Source organism: Euprymna scolopes, chromosome 1 (genome assembly GCF_053919585.1).
Source record: "Euprymna scolopes isolate OS-2025 chromosome 1, ASM5391958v1, whole genome shotgun sequence".
In the NCBI taxonomy this organism is placed as follows: Eukaryota; Metazoa; Mollusca; class Cephalopoda; order Sepiida; family Sepiolidae; genus Euprymna; species Euprymna scolopes.
The window spans coordinates 74,254,756-74,271,599 of NC_136482.1; the positions used below are offsets into that span (position 1 = coordinate 74,254,756).

Below are 16,844 nucleotides of genomic sequence, written 5' to 3' on the forward strand. Positions count from 1 at the left end.
TATATATACATATATACATATGTATATACATATATATGCACATATATATACACATATATATACATATATATATTTATACACATATACACACACGGACACACACACACGCACACACATATATATATGTGTGTGTATGTGTGTGTGTGTACTTGCTATTTTTTATTCCGCCCGAATGAGTCACATTACTTAAATATGATGATGTAACTTATGCATTCAGGACCTTTATGTTTCATCTGTCTGTTGCAGATTTTGACAGTGTGAGACTGAAAAGCAATCCCTGTTATATACGTGCGTCAAGATCCGAAATGCGTCATTGAATTCCTTGCAAAAATGCATTGAAAATTGTGCTGACTATTTAGCAACATAAATTCTGGAGCAGTAAATGTCGCTCGTATTATTAAGGGGCACTCCTGTCATCATAACTCTTTAACTTTTTGATTTATATAAATAGGAGGCTTTACTTTTGGAATGACATTCGTATATATATATATATATATATATATATATATATATATATGATAGGTAAAAATTATTTTCTAGGTCTTTTGCGACCAACATCTCGTTAGCAGACAATCGTTTAAAAACAAAACGTGTTAGTTAATTTAGCAACCTGGTTAAATACTTTTTTCTTGTTTGTTTCATTTACATTTTTACATTGAAATATGAATATTCTCCAAGTTATTCTTTTTAAATATTTATTTACTTTTATGGATATTGCACGTATAATACTTTTTTAAACAAATATGTAATATATCGTGTAAAAATATATTTATTTAATGAAATACTGAATATAAAATGCAATAATATTATGAATTTCCCGCAGGTAATAAATTAAATCCAATATGAAAAAAAAAATCTTTTTTATCTAAAAATAATATTTTTATCAAAAATGTGCGGAAATAAAAATGAAACACGAGGAACCGTGCAACGTAATTGGGTGGAATATACAAATTTCTCTAAAAACAAGTGAAGCATGCATGCCCCCCCCGTTAGTGCACAGTGAACAAGGTATAAAAAATGACTAAGTTCAGTATTTGCCTCCACCATTTAGCCCCAAAAGTCTCCAGGTGACATCAATTCCTGGTGAAAATTAACAAACGGCGCAGTTTTAGGTCTTATCATATGTAAAATTGAGTTCTGCACCACGACAAAAGGAAATGACAAAGTCCATCATTTGTCCTCTCTCATTTAGCCCCCAAAGTCCCCAAGGCCTTAACATATTTAAATTTGAATTCAGCACCATGCAAAACTGCTACATAAACATACAAAGAAACTTTTGGACAAATATGGTAAAATAGTTCCAAAAATGGAATGTTTTATTAGCCCTAAAAGAGCCCCTGGGACACACCCAAGAGTTATCACGAAGTATAGACAAACAAAATTATATAAAACTCAGCTAGTTACAACTTTTCAGAAAGTTTTATAAAAATCCAACGCATCAATTTTTTTAATAATCACAAAAGTGTCAATTGTAGCCATTTTAAACCTAAGGTGCAACCGGAGTTTTCCCTGAAAAATCCATTCTGTTACTTTTTTTACTCATATCATGTTTAATGTTTGTGCAAAATTTCCAAAAAATCCAAAGCGTAGTTCTTGAGAAAAGTTCGGACGGATGAACGTACGAACGGACGAACAGACAAGGGTGAATTTACAGGTCCACCCTCTTTTTTGTCGGAGGACCAAAAAATCATAAAGCAAAATGATCTCCGAAAAAATCATAAAAGCAAATCAACACATTTATTTAGGAAAAGATAAACACATGTGCTTAGGAAAATCACAATTATACTTTAATATAATGCAATTAATATAATGTAAACTAAACTAAATGGTTGTCATAAATAAAAGCTGTCAAATAAAAATCGTACAACATCAAAACGAAATCACATGCAAAACATGTGCATGAAAACGATGATGAAAACGCCACAGAAAAGTGATGCAATTGAAGCCAATACACTTGAAGAAAAAAGATTTGAAAGTTCAAGTTATTTTGCACATTGTAAAACGGCTCATTGTGTAAACTCTTAAAAAAGCAAGACGATATTAAGTTAAAATAACTCAGAGGACAAATCAAAATAAATCTGTCATTTTCAATTCGATAAATTAAAATCTTGTTTTGAGACGACGATATAAAATAATCAGAATCAAGAGAAATGGCGACGAGTGAATTTCGTGAACTGATTTTCGTAAATGTTCGGTTGGGTTGAACTGGCAGTTTACGCAAATATGCCGAAGGTTGGTTAACTTGAATAGCTAATAAAAAGCGACAACAAACGTGATTACCCAAGCTATATAATTAGCAGACGACTTTTGATAAATTTGGAAAAAAAAGGAAAAGAAAATCAGTTGTCCAATGTGAATCATGGCGCATCACAGTGCATCAAATTTAACCAGGCTAAACAAGTTACTACGGAAGTATGAACAAGTCGTCGTGTATTATCAAGCATATAAAAAATAAATAGCATCTAATATGAGGTGCAATATTGGAAATATATCATAGGAAATGAGCCATTATAGGCGATAGTTTCGATTAGAGGTGCACAAATGTGCAATGCCGGAAGTGGACCTCCTTTTATAGTGTGATCTTCTTCACAAAACCCTGCATGAAAATCGGCCAAATAATGAAGATTATCTACTCCTGACCATACGCCCCCCCCAATAAATGATGAAAGAATGTGGGATGGCCTCTGGACATATTGTTGCCGTTTGGAGGAATATTATGTTAGACAGAAATTACCGGCAGATCGGAGGCCCAGAACATACGATGGAGATCAACGAGTCTGCCATTAACAGACGGAAGCATAACGTCGGCAGACTCCTCACGCCGCTCTGGGTCTTCGGTGGATACGACCCGCTGTGAAGGAGGTTTTTGGTCACTGTATTACATCGCAATGTCGAAACCCTCTTTCCTATAACTATAGGTGCTAAAGGGCTTATGAAGAAGAACCTGAAGTTCTGCCTATCTAATATTATTGGTGAACCAAATGCAAAAGAGATTCAAACAATTTCACTTAAGGGAACGGCGAGGATACTGAAAAGAGCTTTCGGTTGGTTTCAATAAAAAGCAGGGCAATGTTGGCAGCTGGTTTGGCTGGCCCTATTCCCAGCGTTAAAATCTTCAAAGGAAGAAAATTAAAAAAAAATAATGTAAACGAATTAAAAAAAACACTATCCGGCAATTACTATTGACTACTGAAACAAGTGAAAGAGAAGTACAAGCAATTGCACTAAAAGGGACAACCAGAATCATTTAAAAAATCATTCGCTTTTAAAGTATGGGATAACTAGTGAATCTCTGGCATCCGGTATGATTCTCCATCTCCACCAAGAACTAAAAAAGAGACTAATATATATATATATATATATATATATATATATATATATATATATATATCAGAAACTATTTTCAATATTTGTGCTGAAAAACTATTTTCTTCATATAATTATCCACAACCACTCAAAAACTATTTTCAATAATTGTGCTGAAAAGCCAAATAGCGTCTATTCGCAGCTGAACATTTTGCTAACTGCATTTCATTTCCTCTGATGATATGAGTCATTGTTTAAACTCCATGGACTAAGGAAATTAAAATAACCCTTTCTATATATTCCTTTGTCAAGCAATAAATTCTTAAATCGAATATATGCCTCTATATGTTGTTTTTTCAGAATTTAAAATTAAACCATGAAACTTATATATTGCTCTATTCTTAAATATTGAGCTTTTCCTTTTTGGCTAGGATCTCCTTGAAAGTATTACTTCAAGTAATATCTATCAGGATTTTCCATCCGAATTCTATCAGTATCTTATATATATATATATATATATATATATATATATATATATATATATATATATATATATATTATATTATATCAGTATATTTGATCTCTAAATCAATTTAACGTTATCCACCATTTCTTTATGCTCTTCGCATTTCAACTTTTTTCTTTGATGCGTCTACTTTTTCCCTTTCCAATCGCATAGTGTTGCGTTGAGAAACGTGGCGTTTCGAGTCGAGATGTTATTATTCATCATGTTTGAGCAAGATAGAAAGTAACTTTTCTGGTATAGACAGAATCTAAAAATCTTAGATCAGATTTGGCGTTAAGATAAAGGAAAAATAAAACAGTATCTTTACTTGGATTGTCACCGCTTTTAGCATCTCCAGACTGAAATGATAGGTTAGTCTGTTTAACTATAGATTCTTGTGTAAGTTTATCGATTGATCCACTTATTTATTGGGCTTTTCACTGACCTCAACCATGAACTGAGAGATTACTCCACGCATTGGTCATACGCCTCGATGATGCTGGATTAAACGCATGAAGTTATACCAGATTATAATGACCTCCTACGCTGCTTGATTTCTTGCCACCTGATTTATTTTCTGCAACTGAAATGTCTCATACCAATTTATTTTTGAAAACGTCTGACACAGCCTAAATACCTAATATGTTGTCCGCATCACTCCTCCTAATCAAATGCGCCAAATATCTCTTTTTAAAACATGTCTTATATTATTTTACTTTCTTCACAATATTCTAAGGATATTATTCTACCTTTTTTTTTTTGCATACGAATGTTAATTTTCTAATTCGACAAGACTTAACGTATTCCTCGGTGATATATATATATATATATATATATATATATATATATATATATATATATATATATATATATATATATATTATTTAGCCAGCAGAGTTTAGTTTCCTAGAAGTACATCCAATGAAACAACATGTGTCATCCAAAGAGTGTTCAGTGAGTGAACAGAGCAGGTATATTAAATTTATTTATACAAACATTGATGGCTACATATGTGCATACATGTTTCTGTAATCACCCGCGTGGGGGGATTACGTCTTCAAACAGAGTTCTCGGCGATAATTCTTGGCCTGAAGACGTAATCCTCCAACGCGGGTGATTACAGGAACATGTATGCACATATGTAGCCATCAATGTGTGTATAAATAAATTATATATATATATATATGTATATTTTGGCAGCAGGTTATTATTCAGACACGTCTGATTGAACATTGAGTTATTCTTTTTTTTTCGATCTTGACGGATAATTTTTCAATTTACCGGGCGGTCTTTTTAATTTCAGTAGGTAACTTATAAAGTATTGACGCCCAAACGTTGTTTTTCGGACATATTCTTCAAGAGCACTTTCTATCGGTTCATCCGACTATCTTCAAGAGCGATCGTTGTTGTTTTCGTTTAATTTTACTATGAGGCTTTATGTAATTATATATATATATATATATATATATATATATATATATTGATTATAAAGGTGGGTGCAGAAGGATTGAGTTGAATTATTTTTATTTTATTTTTAATTTCGATTTTATTACTAACTAGATTTTATTTATAACTAACTAGAAAATAAATAAACTGAGAAAACGTAAAATGAAGAAATCGAAATTAAAAATAAAATAAAAATGATTCGACACAACCCTTCTGCACCCACCTTTGTAACCAATTAAAATAAAAACTATAATTACACATCAAGATCGGAAAAAGAATAACTCCATCGTGTTCAATCAGACGTGTCCGAATATATATATATACATATATATATATATATATATATGATTGCAACGTCTCTTGTCAGACGAGTGCCACTCCCTCAGACATTTAAAATCCATGAGCCCAAATGTCTGAGGGAGTATCTATACAAAGATGATACAGAGTCTTAGCTTTGTACGACAGCTAAGTCTCTCTCTCGGTTCAAAATGTTGAGATCCAGCAACCAGCAAGAGCAAGATAGCCAGCAACAAATTAAACTGCAGATCAGCTTAATGCGGGTACTGGTCTTCCGCTTTATGGTTTTTTTAAATCAGAGATTTGCTTCTCCTAGAAAGGTTGCCTTCACCACGGCTTACGGGAGCCCTTTCCACCCGAATATACATTCACACACACACAAATATACACAGTGCTAGTTGGCCGTTGACCCAGAAAAAGAGTTCATTGTAACTCCTAATAATGTATATATATATATATATATATATATATATATATATATATACATTATTAGGAGTTACATTTGTGTATAATTTTCGAAATGATGTTCAACAATGTCACAACTAACATCTAATTTAAAAGAGCGGATAAGAAAAACATGGTTAATATATATATATATATATATATATATATATATATGTATATATATATATGTATATATATCAATTAAGCTTTTATATTCTTAAAATGAACTAAAAATTACTTTTCATAAATGTTCAGGACGCGCGTAGAATAATAAATAAAATAATATAAAACTAACATGGGTGCCCAACGTTGCCCGGATGTTTGGAGGTGCGTGTTGAGCAAAAAAAAAAAAAAAAGTGGTAGTAAGAAGACAGGCTCGAACCCGTAGCGCGAAGGAGGAAACATGGGGAAAAACTTGACGTCTTTGCTGTTACGACCACCGCCAAACGAGAAGTGACGTAGGTTTCAATTAAGGTTAGACAATCGAAAAGAGGGGATGATTTTCGACAATATCGGCGAAAAAGCGACCCCTTTCTGTAGAAATCTACCCAGTTGTAGGTGAAACATAATGTTCTTAGCCAAATTTTCGATATTCGTCATCTGAAAGGTCGAGCTTAAACGCGATACTAATCTTCTGAGAATCCGTCGCCTCTGTTGAAATTTTTAGGCAGACATGCAAACATACATACATACATTTATATATTAGTAGCTCAAATATTCGACCCAAACCGATTAAAAAGCTTGTCCTTTCTCTGAATACCCTTTATGTCAAATTTCAAATGTTTTGACCAGAAAGTGTCTGAGTAATTTGGTGGAGACCGCAGCAATCAATTTTTTTAAACTTTGACCCCTATTATGACCCCTTAACATTTATTGTTTTGGGTTCAAATCAAGTTATTAAGTTACACCCATGTGCAAGGAACCTATATTTAAAATTGCAAGTGTTTAGACCCAAAATTGGTGGTGGAGTTTTGTAGAGTTCTCAAAGGTCAAATCGTTGAACTTTGACCCCTTTAACAACCAAATTTCTGGCCGAAAACGGATTACAAAGATTTTTCCAAATCTCAATACCCTTTATATAAAATTTTGAGTCTGTAGACTTAAAATTGACAGAGTTATTGTGTAGGGAAATGTACACAGACACACACACAGACATACACTTTCACTTTTATAGATATACTAGCATTTCAGCCCGGCGTTGCCCGGGTGTTTGGAGGTGTATGTTGAGCAAAAAAAAAAAAAAAAAAAAAAGGAAAAACGCGGTCAATTTTTTTTTACTTTGACCCCTATTATGACCCATTAACATTTATAGTTTTGCTTTTCATAATTTATAATGATCGGTTAGTTAGTTTAGAGGGGAATCCTGTGAATACAAATATATAAATATATACAGATACCAAACTTTATATATATGTATATCTTCGAAAAAAACGAATTGAGCACTGTTCTGTAACTGATGTTGTTCATGTAAACATTAGGTTGGTGCAAAAATAATGTTTTTTGGATTGAAGTTGAACGTCAAAAATGCCATTAATTTTGCACCAACCTTATATCCAGATTTTTCTCTATATGTTTGTCTTAAAAGAGAGAGACGGCGAGAGAGATAGTGAGAGTGAGAGAGAGAGCGAGAGAGAGAGAAAGAGAGAGAGAGAGGTTTGACGCAGATGAAACGCAACTATGATTCATCAACAAACGACACTCTGACTTCTGCTTACTGCTAGGCAATGATAACAATTGAGACAATGTCGAGTAAAAGGAAAGTTTATGAAACAATCATGATTGCGGATGCAACTATTCGAACTGATCATACCGAAGCTGTGAATGCTGCTGCTTATGATGATGATGTCGAAGAACAAAAGAAACAGCTGCATGTTCAATTTGAAAGGAGAAAGAATTAGGCTGTATGTTTGACCAAAAATAAAAAAGAAAACAAAAAAACAACAATAACAACAATAATAATAATAATAATTATAATTATTATTATTATTATTAATATATAGATAGTCTGAAAGTTTAGACTGCTATGAAACAATAATACTAATACAATGCCAACACCTCAAACTCTTGTAATTGAAACGCTTGGGATCATAACAAAAAGCCACCAGAAATGGCTTAATCAGATCGACAAGACAATTTCTTTTCCAATTTTGCAAAATGCTTGCTTGTTAGGAACGGCGATAGTGTTAATACAGCTTGAATGTCTGAAGCCAAATGAATTGATCTTCAAGAAAAAAAAATCAACTAAAAACATCCAAAGGTTAACAAAATACTAACAACACAACTGAGGGAACAAATCTACCTGAATAATCGCGGACTTCTCCACGAGGAACAGAAAGGACCCTAAAGGAGGTAAAAAGAAAAGGAAAGCATTTAGCCATGGCATGGATCGACTACAAAAAGTTGTACGACAGAATCCCCCAAGCATGGATAATAGAATCCCTCAAAATGTATAAAATACCAAGCTGGACCATCAACATTATTGAAAATGCAATGAGAATATGGAGACTAAAACTGACAGCTGATAGACAACACATAACCGAAATTAACATATAAAGAGGCATCTTCCAAGTATATTCATTATCGCCATTACTGTTCATCATAGTCATGATGCCCCCGTACAATATAATGAGAAAGTGCCAACCAGGATATAAGTTCTCTAACACGGTAGAAAAAATGAACCACCTGATGTACATGGACGATCTGAAATTTTCGCAAGGACCGAAAATGAACTAGAGACATTAATAAATACCACCAGGATCTTCAGCCAGGATATCCAAATGGAGTTTGATATGGAAAAGTGCGCACTACTAGTTATAAGAAAGGGAAAACGAGAGACGACAGAAGGCATGGAACTACCCAACAAAACAGAGATGGGGGTTCTAGGGGGACAAGACACCTATAAGTACCTGGGAGTTCTAGAAGCAGACGCCATCAAAGCAACATAAATGAAAGAGAGAATTGGAAAGAAATACCCCAGGAGAACAAAAAAAAAAAAAACTCCTGGAAACTTTATTATTTCGCAGAAACCTAATAAAAGGTATAAATACATGAGCAGTATCACTAGTAAGATACTCTGGACCGTTCATAGGGTGGACTAAAGAAGAACTGAGACAGCTCGATCAGAAGTACAGGAAACTCATGACTATGCACAATGCACTATACCCGACAGACGATGTTGACCGACTTTACGTGAAAATGAAAGACGACTGTAGGAGACTGGTCTGTATAGAAGACTGTGTGAATGACACCAAAAAAGAACTAGAAAATACTTAATGCAAGAATATTCATGGCAGCGAGAAACACTGAAAAAAATCAATAAAACAGTAAATATAGAGACAAATGTTATCATACAAGAAAAGAAAAATGGGAAGAGAAACAACTACACGGAAGATTCATAAGGTTAACCAAAAATGAGATTAACGAAAACACTTGGACATGGATGCGAAAAGACAAGTAAACCGAGAAACTGAATCCCTAATAACTGAAGCACAAGATAACTCAGCAAATGCAGACTCTGTGAAAAAATAGACGCAACGATAAACCATATAGGAAGTGAATGTCACAAACCAGCCAAAAAGGAATACGAGAACAGGCACGAATAAGTGAGAAGAACCGGGAATTGTACAATCAATTGCATTTCGAACGCACAGACAAATGGTACAAGCATAAGCAAACAGCAGTAATTGAAAACGACAATCACAAAATCCTATGAGACATGGACATACAAAAGGATAACCAATCAAGAAGACCGGATGTCGTAATAATGAACAATGGATGGAAAGATACAACGAATAACAATAATGAAAACAACTGAAATATTAAGGAAAACCCCTGAAATGCGGAGACTAATACATGAGCCACATAGGCGGGCCATACGAACTACTGCAGAGACAAAGAACGAAACGTTACATGGAACCAAGAACACGGAAGATGCATATCTATAAGTTCTCCATCCCCATTCCCATTACCCAATCACCCAATCCCCAAAAGAATGATGCCAAATAGTCGAGAAGGCCCAAGGAGGATGGAAAGACTGAGGAGAGAGCGCTCTGACTAGACCTCCGCTATAAAAATGCCAAGAGAACTGATACCTTCAGAAGGCTTATTGCCACTCAAACTCCAGTGGAGACCAATGGTCGTTGCCAGTGAGAAATGAATGTTAAACTGCTATTGCGATAATGCAAATTCATTTGCAAATGTTATCAAAAGAGGTGCAGAGTACTAGAAATCTGAGGAGACTTGTTACTTAACTTCCAGGGAACACCACAGGTTGTTCTAAAGGAGAAATCATTTATGACGTGCGTGAAAGCTCCTTGTGAGCCGATAATAATATAGGGTGGTGTTAGAGGCGGGGGACTTTAAATTAACAACTCTATTTACTTTAATTGCAAATTTAGCAAATATCGGTTATTTTCAATTTAGTTTGGTTTGGCAATTCATCATGGAGTTTCAGCATGAGAGAGTCACCTACCGCATAGCGCGCAATACGATAAATTTACCGAAAGAAATATTCAATGAATAAATAATTTCACAAAATGGACCCGTCACCTGGCCAACTCGTTTGAGCGATTTAACCCCATTAGATTATTGTCTTTAGAGATATGCCGACGCTGATAAGCAAGGCACAATAGAACACTTGGAAGATATTCGACGCAACCCAATTTAATGCATAGAATTTGTGAAGATTTGATCTCTTGTTTACGCCATACACGCGTGAGCTAAATACCTGAAAGTATATTTAAATTGGACACTCCAAAAATAATCTTTGGAATAACCCACATATGTGTATGATAAAATTATTTTCCTGTGTTTTATTCTAATTTAAAGTTCTCCGCCTCTAGAAACATCCATTTTATTGGCCTTTGAATCCAGAAGAAGATAAAAACTAAAAGAGCACCGCCATGGGATAGATCGATTAAGCTTGCAACACAACCACATATCGATGATTAAATATTTAAAGATGTTCAAAATATTTTACTAAATTATCAAATTTATAGAAAAGGCAATGGAAACATTGATACTAAATTGGAAGCTGGAGGGCAACACATGGAGGATATACGAATACAGGCATTTTGCAGCGAATAGTATTTGTATATTTTTACACTCTAGAAGTCACAGGATATAATTGTATTATGTTAAGCATTTTAAGGCATTATGAATAGTGTCACAGGTAATATTATATTGTTGGGGTTTGACGTTAATTCTAGCATCAAGAATGGTAAATTATTAACGTATTTACTTGAAAATAGTGAAAACGTTACCCGTCGTTAAGCTCTAATTCACGCACTAGTTTTATAATAATAATGGTCTTATAAAATTCTCTTTCCTCTAACTATTTTTCTTCATTTGCCTTTTCACCTGATACTGATTCGGCGATGAATCGAATATGTTCGTGATACATATATACACACATTTATATGTACATATATGCAGCTATACATACAGCTATATACTTATTTATACATATACACACACATATATATACACCTATACATACACCTATATATATATATATATATATATATTATATTCCTTTAAATTCACACAGTGTTGGAATAATAGCTCAATGCTGTATAAAATTCAGCTCATAGTATACTATCATAGCTCATTAAATGGTCTGAACTTAAATAAAACAGATTTTTAAAGCAATTATTTTTCTTATTTCAAAACATATTTTGTTTACTATAAAAGTAAATTCATTTTTTAAATGACGTCTTCTATCAATGTTTTAACATCACAATCAAGCACAGATAACAAAAATACATTCGCAGAATCTCATTTGTTTGTATTTTGTCTTCTAATACTTAAGAATTAAAAAAAAATATACCAAAGTAATTGTATGTCGAAACCGAAACTATTTTAATAGGAAGAAAATAAATATTTAGAACAGACGATAAAAGCTTTATTATGGTTTAGAAAAAAAAAGGGAAAATGAAGGAAAACCAATCAAAAAGAGTAAGACAGAGACATAAAGGTAAAAATGATATATTATATTAAGCGCTTTTAAATTATTGTCCTTTTATACATATACTTTTGCATGTGTGATTTCAATTATTTTGATTAATGGCGGACGTTTGGAAACGCAAATAAGAGTTCTAATTGACTTAATATATCGTATAATTGTTTTAACATTCTTATTATGTAACAATATTGGTCTGTGAAAAAAAATGACAGTGAAAAATGCTAAATGAAAAATGCCTGTATATGTTTATTTGTATTGGCTTGATTGTGGTAGCAAAAATATACATTGGTGAAGCCCTTTCGAAAATACTTTCAAGTTTATCTACTAGCAGGACCCGTTAACCGGCGGTGCCCAGTGGAAGCATGGTCCCCTGTTAAAAAAATTAAAATACGGCTTACTATGTTAAGAACGGCTTTCGGAAGAAACATCCCTAGCCCTTTTATGTTAAGAACGGCATTCGGAATAGACACCTCAAATCTCTTTATGTTAAGAACGGCGTTCGGAATAGAGACCCCATTTTAGGAGATTGGGGTTGTCAATGTAATTGCCCCAAATTTAAATTTGATATTCGTTGTCATCATACCAATCCGCAAACTATTACCCCCCACAAAAAAAAATATTGGAGGTGGCAAGTGTCGGTCAAAGAGAAGTAGATTTGTTTATCGCGCGTGCAAACAAATCTGGTGACCACTAGAATACAGTGCATAATGCATGTCTTTATATCTCTAAAACTACTTGCCGCCGTCAAAGTTAAAATATATTTTCTTATTAAGCATAGTTGAAAACCCTAAAAATCGTCATAAAGAAAAGTGTGGAGTTGGAGCTAAGGTAAAAATAAGGTAAAAATTTTTATATAAAAAAAGAAACGACCCCCCCCAAAAAAAACAAACAAACAAACAAAACAAAGTTGTTAATGTCTGAGCATTGCCGATAATGGGTCCGGAAATGAGAAGTAAACAAAATACAAATAAGTGTTTCCAGAGTCTATGGAAATTAGGGTAAATGTGTAGTTAACCGCGTAAATTATTTGGCAGACAGAAAAGGTATAAAAACTATTTATGTTTATATAAAACACATTAATAGACCCAAAGCATGAAATAAAATAAGAAAAAAAAGTTCATTTTTATTTTTTCATAATTTTTATTAGACTAAATGTGCGAGAACCGAGGCCGTCATACTGCTTTTAAAATTTTGTTTCTCTAAAGTTTGACAGGTTTTCCTTTTAAGTCCAAATTTTGCATTTTTATGCTCTTTCATGGAACCATGTTTTAATTTAGAGCACAATTAAGACCAAATTAAGCCTTAAAAAGGTCAATCTCTTAACTGTTTCTAAAATATATAATACATATCAATGTATTAATTTGTAGAAGTATAAATTCCAATGATAAATCTATATTAATTTTTTCTGATGGAAATGTGAAAGAATACAGTATTATTTGACGATAGTCTCGAGAACAAACAACCAGTTATAAACATGTAAATACCAGAATAATGCCTCTATGCAGTCTTATGGGAGAACTAAAGATGAATCATATGCACAACAATGAATCGGCAGCCTAATTCATGTTTCCTCAACTTTCTGTATTAAGATTTATTTAATATTTCAATAGATACAGGCCTCTTATATTTAAGAATTGACTTTACTTGGGTACGAGCGTTCACTAAAAATGGCATTGGCCCATGTTTTATTTTTTAGCCTTAGAGTAAAAAGGTCTTCATACTACAGTTATTAACGCCAAAGTGCAAACAAATCATACAAACTATGCTTACATCGTAAGCTAACCGTTTTGGTTTCGATTCTAGGTGATGGTGCACGAGTCATTTTTTTATTTTTTTATTTTTATATAATTACTATATATTGGGTCCAATATCATATAATAATGAATACAAAATCTGCATTAATCAAAATATTATATTTAACCATATTTTACGACCGGACAATGCTGGGCGGCCTGCTAGTATATATATATATATATATATATATATATATATATATATATATATAAAGAGGTTTGACACAAAATTTTAATTCCAGACAAAATCGAAATGTTAACATATACAATTAGAATATCTGTTTACCATACATTAAGGTCGACTTTACGATCAAATATTATTTTAACTTATTCACTAATATATATATATATATATATATATATATATATATATATATATATATATATATATATATATATATATATATGGAGAAAATATGTATATGGAGAATATATATATATATATATATATAGAGAGAGAGAGAGAGAGAGAGAATAAATGACAAAAATGTATATTCCAAAAGTCATGATGTTGATCATCTTCTAATTTATTCCTTTAAATCAGTCGATTTATACGATTCTTTATACAATTATATATATATATATATATATATATATATATATATATATATATATATATGTGTGTGTGTGTGTGTGTGTGTGTGTGTGTGCGTGTGTGTGTATGTGTGTGTGTGCCATTGAAATTATATAGATAGAAAACAGACAGTTTATCACGAGCTTGTTTTAATAAAATAACACGTAAAATAGGTCAGCACTAAAAATGAGATCTGGACAGATATACCAGACTTTCAGATCACAAGATAAATCTCTATAGTGTTATAAAGTCATTTTCACCCCTGTTTCCCTTTTTCCGTTTCGTTATATAGAAGAACTTATCAGTGTTTAACGTTCCAGCCAGCGCCGCAACTGACGCCGCCACCGCTACTGCTGCTTCTTCCACTGCTGCTGCGGTTGTTTCGTCTTAAAAATGAAGAGTGGCACAAATTGCAGATTCTCTCGCAACGCGACTACATGAGAAGCGGATGTTGCATCGACTAGTGGTGCAACTACTGCCGCCACTCTGGAGACTAATCTCCATCGTTCGTTTAGATACTTCCTCGCGTCTTTTTGAGACCTTATTTACCAGCCTCCGTATGAAGGCAAACTTACACACAAAGTAAATTTCAGTTTAAGAATTTAACTCTATTTATTCCAAAATGGGTCCTGTCTTGAGTAAGTACACACAACAGGCAATCTTCATTTACAGCTTGTTCGTCGGTCTATCTTTCTGGGTGCATGACTGCCTGTTCGCCATGTTTCAGTGTTTAAAAATAAATTTTAATATTTTAAAACTTACACTACGTGCGTTTCTATTTACTTGCGTCTCCGCACGATCAGTGTTAAAAAATGTTTTTTTTTTTTAAATGTGGTAAAACTTCAGACAAAAATAAAATTTATCAAAACATAGATCTCTCCTTTTATTAATTTAGACAGAAAAAGGGGAAGTGTAGTTTCAGAACAGATATTACACTTTTGACATTGCCTAAAGAGTAATGTGTTTATCAATGTTAAGAATAACTATGAATAAAATAATAATATACGGATTTTATTAACTCCAAAGTTTCCAAGGTATATCCAAAATGTGATTTACTTTGGTCTCAAAAGCTTCTTTGTAAATCTTTTATTTGAAATGTCTAGTTTAAGGTTAAAATATCATTTTCGCTGATATGTCATGCTTAAATCTGTTTTAGCAGTTTTTCGTATATTACGCAAAGTTCCAAACAGAATTCTCTTCATTTTCTGACAATATTTTTTAACAGCATTAACGAGTTTCACTGTTAACCTTAAACTAATATTTTCTGGACTACTAGGCTTAAATTTGATATACAAGATGCGTTTGTATGTAACACTTGGGTTTAAAATAGTAGTTTTAGTCTGGTAGGTTTAAGTTTTAAATAGCATGTTTTTGATTGTCACGCTTAGGTTCGAAATTTTATTTTTTGGATTGTAAAGCATAAATTTAAAATCTTTTTTTTAGCGTGTCAAGCTTCAGTTAGAAATAGTATTTGCTTTGGTCTGTTAAGCTTCTGGAACATTTTAATACCGTTTTAATGATTTATGGAAGTTTAATAAAGTGTTAAAATTAGCCAAATTTATTATTTATTATTGTCATATAGATCTGTCTTAAAACGTTTGGGTTTCCCCTATCTGCTGTCTTGAATGATGTTGAAAGGTTGATTTTTTTAATGTTTTATTTATGTATATAAATATATGTTTCTCCTGGCAAAACTACCTGGCAAAACACCTAAAATAACAAACAAACAAACAAACAAACAGAAAAAGGGTTTTACAAAAAGATTGCGAAAATCGAAAACGCTTGTTTTTTCATTAATTACTAGACTACCAGTGACCCGTTGGGTCAGCATATGTTATAGCTAGCTATGGATTAGTAAGTATACGTAATTAATGTATAAACGCGCAAAAATTTAATGCACGCGCGTGCGAAAACGAACGTGGCGATCAGTAAAAACAATACGAAATACATTGGATAATAAATGGTCTTAACATTATTGCCCTTAGATTAAATGAAAATCCTTTATATAAGAGATTTGTAATCCGTTGAAAAAAAATTCAAAAATAAAAACGAAAAGAAAAAAAACGACAAGGATGGAGGATACATTGTACAGGTCCACCGTAGTTTGTGTGTGTGTGTGTGTGTTTCTGTGTGTGTGTATGTGTGTGTGTGTGTTAGCGGCCTTAAATATATCAGGAAATAATAATTAACTGATTAACAAATATTTTACGGTTAGATCTTTTCAAATCTTAAACAAAATTAACAGTCCGCCCGTACATGATTTGAAGTGTTTTTAGATAGTTTTAAAATGATTGGAACTTATTAGCCCACCACATCACATTTCCCCTTTCTGTCCCACCTCCGCCACCAAACTTGAAAAAAATGCTAACGATTACATGTCTCGCTACGTCGCCAAAAAGTGGGGTCGCATTTTACGCTAAATTTATAAAGGAAAGTGATCCCTTCACGCTAAAATGTTAAATTTTAATTATTAAAAAATCCTTTTTTATATATTTAAAGGCTCTTGAAACGTATTAG

At 32.8% G+C, this 16,844-nt stretch overlaps 1 protein-coding gene across 1 annotated transcript in view; it reads right to left on the reverse strand.

Moving 5' to 3' along the window:
• The window catches only part of LOC145242098 (glutamate receptor 2-like), a 1,575,989-nt gene that overhangs the window by 732,732 nt on the left and 826,413 nt on the right, over window positions 1-16,844 (reverse strand). The window lies entirely within an intron of this gene.